Below are 9798 nucleotides of genomic sequence, written 5' to 3' on the forward strand. Positions count from 1 at the left end.
AGAAGCTTTTTTTTGTTTTTACATTACACTGAAAAGTAAAGAAGTTGTTCTGCACTAGTTAATACAGCATGACGCTTTGGTGGCAACAGATTCAGTTATTTTACTTCCCAAACAGAATCTTTTACTTCACTGAAATGAAGAGGTACATTCTAAGCAACAACATTTCTAAGCATTTAGATAACTTTGGATGTTTTTGTGAACAAAACCAAAGCAAAAAGCAACAACCCCTCCAGATCTTGAATTTTAAAAAGTATTCACAAAAAACATCTTGTATGCCCAGTCGTGCTGGAACAATTATTATAGTGAGGGTGCTAAACGCGGAAAGCACGGATTTGGGTTGTTATTGCTACCTCAAGCCAGGCGATGCGGCAGCACCCCTACTTCCAGCACCTATGCATAGGACTCCAAATGAGGTGCATTTGACCTGAGGTTACTTTGTACATTCAGTCTCATATGATAATATGTTGAATTACCATTTAAATCCTAAGAACAGTAACTGAAGATTTACTAATAGTTTCAGTTCAAACTACGTAGTATGTGTTTAAAATATATCTTCTGGGAAGATGTGGTCACAAAATGGATACTGACATTTCAGGTGTGATAAGGCATGAGGACAGCTATGAACTGCCATCTGTACCAGAGAAGTCTGTTCAGAACAGATATACATTATCAGCTGCCCTTATTACAACTTGCAAAGTGGCAAATTCAAATTTGAAATAAAATGTAGTAATAAAAAAAATCCCACTTATTCTTCTATTTAAAAAGGCATTTTGTAAAGTTTGCTAGTTGAAAACAGTTCTTTAGCAGGGTAACCCGAAGGCAAAAAAAAAAGAGATTATGCAGTATCTGGGGCCTGATGCATGCCCACTGAAATCAGTGAAAATATTCCCATTGACTTCAACAGGCATTGGAGTGAGGTAGAAAAGATGTATTTGTTTAGGTTTCTCTTTTCCTTAGGAAAAGTAGGAATAAAGGATATTGCCTCTTTTGAAAGGGGAACTCCGGGAGCTAACGATCAATAAAACATAGAATTCTTCAGCACTTGATCTTGGATATGCAGAAGAGGACAGACTGGTAAGGCATATCTCCTGAAGCCTCTATAGGAATTAGCCCGACAGTGGGTCTGCCTGATGCCGATAACAGGTAAAATGCTCAGATACTATAGTGATAGGGGGCATACAAGTACTTAGGGAACTCTTACATTAACATTTTAGTGTTACTAATAGCACCTTACTAATTTAAATCCATTCTTAAAGCGCTCTTTTTCTTCCAAGCTCGACAGTAACCTGTCATATGTATTTTATGTGTCGGTGTATTTAAAAACAGCAGTGCCTGAATACTGGACCTTCAGTGCAGAAATAATTATAGGCAGAGCTGGTGGCACCACCTATTTTAAGGTTGTCTGACATTTCCATTATAAGACCCTGTTTTCCGTTGCTTATAATTTGGCCAAACTAACTATTTGGGCTGAAATTTTCCATGCCAGGGGTCTGCCTCAAGCTGATTTTTTTGGGGGTGGGGGGAGTTAGTGGAATATCAGCCAAAATGGTTCCATTATTTCTGACAACGAGGCTAGGGGAAAATACACCACTTTGCCCATGTTAAAAAATTCTGCTGACCTTTTCTTTGAAAAGCTCCAGCTACCTTCTTTGGAGTTGAGACTTTAAATCTGGCAGGGAGATAGCCTTGTGTCAGGGATGTGCATTTTGCCATCTCATGAAAATCCAAGCAAATCTGGCCAAACTATAAGCCTTGGAAAAATCACACTTCACACAAGCTCAATAGAGGCTTTTTTCATTTTAGCAGCTAAAATCTCCAGATTCTGTCTTCACCAAGCGTGCTCGAGCCTCTCACAGATTCTAGTGCTGACCAGACCACGCATGTGCTATCCCCACAGAGCAAATGAGCATGCTCTAGCTGAGGGCTCCTGCCAGGGGCTCAATAACTGTATGTCTATACTGCAATTAAAAACCTGTGACTGGCCTGTGCCATGTGTCTCGAGCTTGCGGGGCTCAGGCTAAGGGGCTGTTTAACTGCAGTGTAGACATTTGGGCTCAGGCTGGAGCTTGGGCTCTAGGACCCTGGGAGTGGGAGGGTCCCAGAGCTTGGGCTTCAAATGTCTACACCACAGTTAAGCAGTCCCGCAGCCACGTCCCACAAGCCTGAGTCAGCTGGCACAGGCCAGCCATGGGTTTTTAAACTGTGGTGTAGACATACCTTAAGACTCTTCCTGTAATGGCTACACCAGGCCAGGGTGAGGCTGAGCACGGAACCAAGCTCAGGGAGCCTGTCTCTCCAGTGCTCTCTGAGACCTCCCTGCTGGCTCCCAGGCAGCCTGGAGGAGGAAGCTGTCTGATTCAAATCCAGAGGAGACAAGAGCTGAACCAGGGAAGGGAAAGGAGATTGGGACAAGGAGGGTGATGAGACTGGGAGCAGAAACTGGGACTGGCTGGGCAAGGAGGCTGGGACTGGGAGCCAATGAGGAAAATGGAGAAGAAGGAAAGACAACAGGACACCAGTTAGTGGGAGGGTGGGCACCACGATTAGACAGGGAACTGTGAGGTGGGGGGAGACTGGGACTAGAAACCATTGGGAGGACGGGGAGACAGATCTGACAAGGAGTCGTGGTTCAGGGGGAGAACTGGGACTGGCTGGGCAAAGAGACGGAGGCAAGTTGTCAGGCAGGGTGGGTGCAGACTGAGACTGAATGAGGAGCCCTAGAATTGGGAGTAGGATGAAACCCAGGGGTGGAGGGAGAGATAGCTCAGACAAGGTGCCAGGAGGGGAGAACGAGGACAGGCTGGGCAAGGAGACTGGGGACAAGTAGTTGAGGTGGAAGGGGGACTAGCTGGGCAGGGAGAAAGGGACTGAAGCAGGGAAACAGCAAGGTGTGGGGAAGAGGCAGGCTGGGACAGGTTAGAGATGATGAGGGAGAGACTGTCAAGCTTTGGGGGGAATGGGCAGAAGAGTCTGTGCCCATCAGCACAATTCCCTCCAGAGCCTGAAGTGGAGCCCACGTTACCTGCTGTCAACAGATATCTGAAAGCCATGGGCAAAGTGTATCATCTCCCTGTGGTGCTGATCCACCTATAGGATTACAACCTACTACTGCTATCAGTAACTCAGTTAGCTCTAGTGGCACAGGTCTGTGCAGTGGATCCACCACTGCCACAAGTTCCTATAGCATTTTCAAGTTGAAGATAGTAAAAGTATATAAAGACATTTCTAGTGTAATTTCTGATCAGGTAATTTCACTGTAATTTTAAATTTACAATCATCACAGTACTCTCATTTTACCTTTCTGCTGTTTACTTTGACACTGCCAGACACTATTCAATTCCCATTTTTTTCCCATTAGAATTTTCCCTTTTATTTAGAATTGATATTTACAGATATGATATTATGTCAGTGTGACGTTTTTGACATGAACTGTGACCGTATAGATCATTGTTGCAACCAAGGTCCTATAGTTGCACCAAATCTTGTACAAAGGAGGTCAAGTAAAGTGTCTATGAAAAGGTTGTAATTTGCTGGTTATGATTATGCTGTCTGTATGTGTGTATCGTTTTTGTATTTGAAGTTATGAATATTGGCTATGTACTTGTATCTCAATGTGTTTGATTCTAAGTAGCACCAGCGAAGCATTTGGCCAGCTTATAGTGAAGGAACTCTTCAGATTAAGTGCCCAATCAAGGAACACATAACTGACAATGGACCTTGAGAGACTCCAATCCACATATGAGGAGCCTTCCTGGGAATGTTCAAGGTAGCATGTGAGCAATGGCTGCTCTACCTGTAAAGAACTGAGTCATGCATGGACATGTGGCTTTCCCATGTGACTCCAAACTCCACTTTGCTGCTGTGATTTTCCACAGTAAGAACAAAGGGGTCCTTCCACATGGCAGAGGATATAAAAGGCCCTGGAACCCCCTCCATTTTGTCTTCAATCCTGCTTCTTACCTCTGGAAGAACTTTGCTACAAACTGAAGCTCTGAACAATGCACTGAATGACCCATCCAAATCTGTGAATGTACTCCAGAGACTTGATTTGAGCCTGCAGTTTATTCCATCACTGCTACAAGCCTGAACCAAGAACTTTGCCATTACTGTATGTAATTCATTCCATTTAACCAATTTTAGCTCTCATCTATATATCTTTCTTTTTATGAATAAATGTTTAGATTTTAAATTCTAAAGGATTGGCAACTGCGTGATTTGTGAGTAAGATCTGACTGGTATATTGACCTAGGTCTGGGGCTTGGTCCTTTGGGATCGGGAGAACCTTTTTTCTTTTACTGGGGCATTGGTTTTCGTAACCATTCATCCCCATAAGGAGTGGCGCTGGTGGTGATACTGGAAAACTGGAGTGTCTGAGGGAATTGCTTGTATGACTTCTGGTTAGCCAGTGGGGTGAGACCTAAGTCCTCTCTGTTTGGCTGGTTTGGCATGCCTTAATAGTAAAGGACACCCAGCCTTGGGCTGTAACTGCCCTGCTCTTAGCAATTTGTCCTGAATTTATATTCTCAGTAATGTCCCGCCAGAGGCCTCATTGTTACAGTCAGTATCTACTATTAATGTGGCATATATAAAAACAAAACAAGCTATACAGCTATATGAAATATCTGCATGCTTTGGTCAAAAGCCTTCTAACTGAAAAGAGCAAGTATCCAGTATAACTGCATGCTTTGCTATGGCATGGATTTTAAAAAGTTTTTAAACTAAAGATATAGAAAGTTCCTAAAACATTTTTAATTTTAAAATGTAGAGACCTTGGCAAAGTTCCTGTTGAAATGTGTATATGTTTTCTAAAAAAAAAAAAAAAGTACCACAGGCTTTAGGAGCATTTGGGCCCCTAAAATTAGTAGGTGGTTTTCAGAACCCAGCATTTTCACTGCTGAGCAGGCAAAAATGGAAATCTCACAGACTTAGCTGCTGGCTGCTTTTCTGTGGAAACCAAGATCAGATGGGACAAAATGAAATAAATAAAAGCTCTGAATTTAGTACTAACGGAAAGTGATAAACTGAAAACCCAGAAGAATCAAGTCTCCTATGTATCCACAAAACAGATCGATGTACCATGGGCCATGACAATGCAAATTTCCCCACACCACTCCGCCACCATACCTCAATCGTGACCTCAGGGATAACTTCTACAGAGGAGAAGATATTTTAGACGCTATGCCCCTTGAGGGTGAAATGAACCTTGGTGTGAAAGGCCAGTGCATTAGAGACATACGGGAAATCTACATATGTGGGGGTAAGCAGGCACAACAGCTGAGCAAGTGGTCACCATACCCCCTTGCATGCTGTAGAGGGGCCACATGGTAGAAAAAACAAATAGAGGATGTGAAGTGCCCTCTAGAGATCTACACGATAAGCTCAATTACTTGGGCTATTTGTGAGGATGGTGAATGTCACCCTCAGCCACGGCCTGCCAACAGGAGTACTAGTTGTGATGTTGCTTTCTGTGATGTGGACACCTGTTTGTTACGAGCTGTCATACTAAGACTATCAATTAATTGAAAATAGGCTATGAACAGCCTTTAGATCACAACAGATTTCAACTGCTACGTAGACTGGATCTGAACCAGTGAAAGAGATAAAAGATTCTAAAAATCACCAGACTGCCAATCATTTCAGCCTTCAATCCCACATCAGTATTAAGATCTCTTCTGATGATACATTTCAGAGTAGCAGCCGTGGTAGTCTGTATTCGCAAAAAGAAAAGGAGTACTTGTGGCACCTTAGAGACTAACAAATTTATTTGAGCATAAGATGAAGTGAGCTGTAGCTCACGAAAGCTTATGCTCAAATAAATTTGTTAGTCTCTAAGGTGCCATAAGTACTCCTTTTCTTTCTGATGATACAGCATCCCTTTCCACATATAAGGAAAATAGCAGCTGAAATCTGACAATAGCTGAAATCTGACTCTCAGTTCATGGCTGAGAGCATCAAAGATACAGATATGTTATACGTTCCCAATATGAGCACAGTGCATTAAAGAGTTAAGGACATAGGTTTGATCTAAAGCCCTGAAATCTTGCCACTGACTTCAAAAGGCTTTGGATCAGGTCCATAGAGAGTAAAAGCATAACAGAGAGCTGACACAGTGGTAAACTGACTTCTCAGCCACAATGGATTTTTGTGGAAATTCCTAGTTACCATTACTTAACTGATATAATTTACTCTATCCTTGCACAAATATGGTCTGTATTAGGCAATGTATTAACAACCATGCAGTTTTTATTTGTTTTATATTAAGGAAAATAAACCAGCAGGAAAAAACCCTGACACCAAATTTAGCACAAAATATTTTTTTAAATAAGCCTTTATATTCCAGTATCTTAATTTATGACCTCAAGCTGCATGTACAGTAAACTACTGTAGTGGATTCTCCATCTCCTAATGTCTTCAAATCAAGCCTAGCTGCCTTTCTGGAAGTTATGCTTCAGTCAAACACAAATTATTAGACTTAACACAGGGGTAGATGCGTAAAATGTAATGGTCTCTGATATACAGGAGGGCAGACTAGATCAGGGGTTCTCAAGCTTCATTGCACCGCAATTCCCTTCTGACAAAAATTACTACACAACACCAGAAGGAGGACTGAAGTCTGAGCCCACCTGAGCCCCGCTGTCCTGGGTCAGGAGGCCAAAGCCAAAGCCCAAGGGCTTCAGCCCCAGGCAGGGGGCCTGTAACCTGAGCTCTGCAGCCCAGGGCTGAAGCCCTTGGGCTTGAGCCCGGGGCCCCAGGTGGCAGGGCTCAGGCTTCGGCCCCGGACCCCAGGAAGTCTAAGCTAGCCCTAGCGACACCATTAAAATTGGGTCACGACCCACAGTTTGAGAACCGCTGGACTAGATGATCAGATTATGTCTTCTGACCTTAAATTGTATGGAGTTATGAATCTACTTGCAGCACAGGGTTTCTGATGTAAATAAAATTGCTAAAATCTGAATTAAGTGAAATTAGTGTGTTACGGGATATACTGAAGTGTATAGGGAATGCTACGTGGTGTTACAGGGTGTACAAATGTTCACACAAAACTGTGAAGAAAAAACATTAGAGGACATGAACATTCACAGGGAAACATTCATCCTAAGGACAGAAATTATCTCCATGCCAGTTACTGATCAGCCATCGTGCCTACATACTGCATCTGCACTCACAGCCATGCCTACCCACTCAAGTATCTGCCATGGACACCATTTTAAAAATGGATTTGCAGAATTCCCTTGTGAACTACTGTGATAAAGCAGAACTTGAAACATCTGCCAGAAGACGAAGAGTGAAATCCTTACACTATTGAATAGGAGTTTTGTCATGGACTTCAAGGGGGCCAGGATTTCACCCTAAATCTACTGGCCAGTACAAAAAACGTGCCCTTGTTTTCTCCCAATATAAACAAGTGAAGTCTACAGCAACCCTGGTGAGATGCCCAACCTCAACAGCTAAGAAAGAAAGAGCCCTGGGATTCTTCTGGGGGTGCAGTTCAGGAGTCCTGTTCTGGGTAGGGTTGCTAACTTTCTGATTGCAGAAAACCAAACACTCTTGCCTCGCCCCCGCTCACTCCATCCCCACTCCTTCTGTCGCTCGTTCTCCCCACCCTTGCTCACTCACTCATTTTCACCGGGCTGGGGCAGGGGCTTGGGATGTGGGAGGGGGTGAGAGCTCCGGCTGGGGGTGCAGGCTCTGGTATGGGGCTGGGGATAAGGGGGTTTGGGATGCAAGAGGGGGTGCAGGCTGTGGGAGAGAGTTTGGGCGCGGGAGGGGTCCCTGGGCTGGGGCAGCATCTGATTTCTCTCTTAATGAGGACATCAACCACTAGCTTGAAAGGACTGTAACCACCCTCCGCTTTTTAAAATGCTGACTCCATTTTATAGGAAACCTACAACTACTTAATTGGGAAAAACTGGACAATACATCCAGCTGATGCATCTTGTGCTTTGTCCATCTCCGGAGGTATCCTTTTACGACAGCCAGCATTTGTCCAATTCTCTGGATAATGCTGCAGGTGCAGCATTAACTTTCATGACCCTGGAACTGCGGCTAGGTTGGGATTCCATCACCAACAGCAAAGGTAGCAGGCAAGGACCTGTAAACCAATACTTACTGTTCCTGTCTCAAAAGTTGCCAAAGAATACTTTTTTTTTTTCACCTTCACCCAAGAAAATAGCTCAAGCGCATCATTAAACCCCAGAGGACCTGGCCGGATCAGTCTGGGACTGATGGCACTTACGATTCAATTCTTTCACAGAGGGAGGAAGGTAGCAAGGCACCTCTTAGCAGGGCAGGCTTCAAAATCTGCATGGGCAGGCCCGCCTAGACAGCCATGGCAGCGTCCGAAAGGCCTCCCCAGCGGGTCCGAGCACAGCAACGCTGGGCACAGTGGTCTGCAAACAGTAACGATCAGCGCCTGTCACTGATCTGAACGTGGCCCCGGGTAAATTGTTCCCCCGCGCGTCGCAGGCGGCCCTGGCGGAAGCCTTTTAGGCCGAGAGGGGTTTGCTGCGGGTGGCGTCTTGCTGTGAGTTTATTTTCTCCCCAAGAGTGGCCGGTGTCCGCTCGCTGAGTCGGGCAGGGTCCGGGCCACATGTCGCTCCCGGCTACGGGCAGGAAGGGCCCCGCGGCGGCTAGAGGTGGGGCCCGCTGGAAAGCCGCGGGCAGGGCCGGTCCCACGTCCCCTGTCCCTATGCGGGGGCTCACGCACTCGGGTGCCACGGCGCAGCCGGGCCGGGGCGGCCGCAGCCCGCGCCCCCGTCACTTCCCACCTCCCGCCGATGGAGGAGCTGCTGGGGCTGCCAGCGGGCGCCCGCCGCTGCGTGCGCGCCGGATCCTCCGCACGCCTGCCGGAGCCCCTTCCCCCGAGCCCGGGCCTGGCGCTGCCCCGCGCCCCCGCCGCGGCGGCCCTTCCCGCCGGCCGCCGCCGCCGCGCGCCCAGCCCCGGCCCTGCAGCCGGCGCCGCGCCCCAGGCTGGGGCCGCTCCCGCCGCGCTCCGCGGCCCGGCCCCGGCGCAGGGCAGTTTTCCCGCCACGCCTGGCGGGGCCCGCGCCCCACTTACCCGCCGCGCGGCCAGCCGGCTCCGGGGGCTCCGCGCGGGGCCGAAGCGGCGGCCGAGGAGGTCGGAGCCGCCCGCGCTGCTCCCTCTGCTGCTGCAACAAAGGACTTCCGCCCCGCCGCGCCTGCTGCTGCCGCCGCTCGGCTCCTCCGCGACCGCACGGAGCCGGACCCCTCCCCCCGGCGGCCAGCGGTCCCGGCCCTGCTGCTGCCGCCGCGGCCAATGCATGGCGGGCGGCTCCCGGCTTCCCAGCTGCCGCCGCCTCCTCCCCGATCCGCCCTGCCCTGCCCGCACGGGGGGGGGGACCCCATCCCTGTCCCCGATCAGCCCTGCCCTGCCCGCACGGGGGGGGGACCCCATCCCTCTCCCCGATCCGCCCTGCCCTGCCCTCACGGGGGGGGGACCCCATCGCTGTCCCCGATCCGCCCTGCCCTGCCCGCACGGGGGGGGGACCCCCATCCCTGTCCCCGATCCGCCCTGCCCTGCCCGCACGGGGGGGGGACCCCCATCCCTGTCCCCGATCCGCCCTGCCCTGCCCGCACGGGGGGGGACCCCCATCCCTCTCCCCAATCCGCCCTGCCCGCACGGGGGGGGACCCCCAACTCCCCCCAGATCCACTCTGTCCTCACGGGGGGGGGACCCCCATCCCTCTCCCCGATCCGCCCTGCCCTGCCCGCACGGGGGGGTCACCCTCATCCCTCTCCCCGATCCGCCCTGCTCTCACGGGGGGGCACCCCATCCCT

The 9798-nt window shown here is 48.8% G+C and overlaps 1 protein-coding gene across 6 annotated transcripts in view; it reads right to left on the reverse strand.

The window, feature by feature from the left end:
• ZBTB1 (zinc finger and BTB domain containing 1) overlaps window positions 1–9196 on the reverse strand; it is a 30314-nt gene extending 21118 nt beyond the window's left edge. For 4 of the 6 annotated variants that reach the window (XM_037901102.2, XM_037901101.2, XM_037901100.2 and 1 more), the window contains exon 1: window positions 8237–8378. The gene's annotated coding sequence lies outside the window, so the exon portion shown is untranslated. Of the gene's footprint in view, window positions 1–8236; window positions 8379–9058 lie in introns of those variants that run through there. The other 2 variants (XM_043547911.1, XM_037901099.2) reach the window with 2 other exon arrangements.
• Between the last annotated feature and the right edge of the window lie 602 nt (window positions 9197–9798).

This window comes from Chelonia mydas, chromosome 6, assembly GCF_015237465.2.
Source record: "Chelonia mydas isolate rCheMyd1 chromosome 6, rCheMyd1.pri.v2, whole genome shotgun sequence".
In the NCBI taxonomy this organism is placed as follows: domain Eukaryota; kingdom Metazoa; phylum Chordata; order Testudines; family Cheloniidae; genus Chelonia; species Chelonia mydas.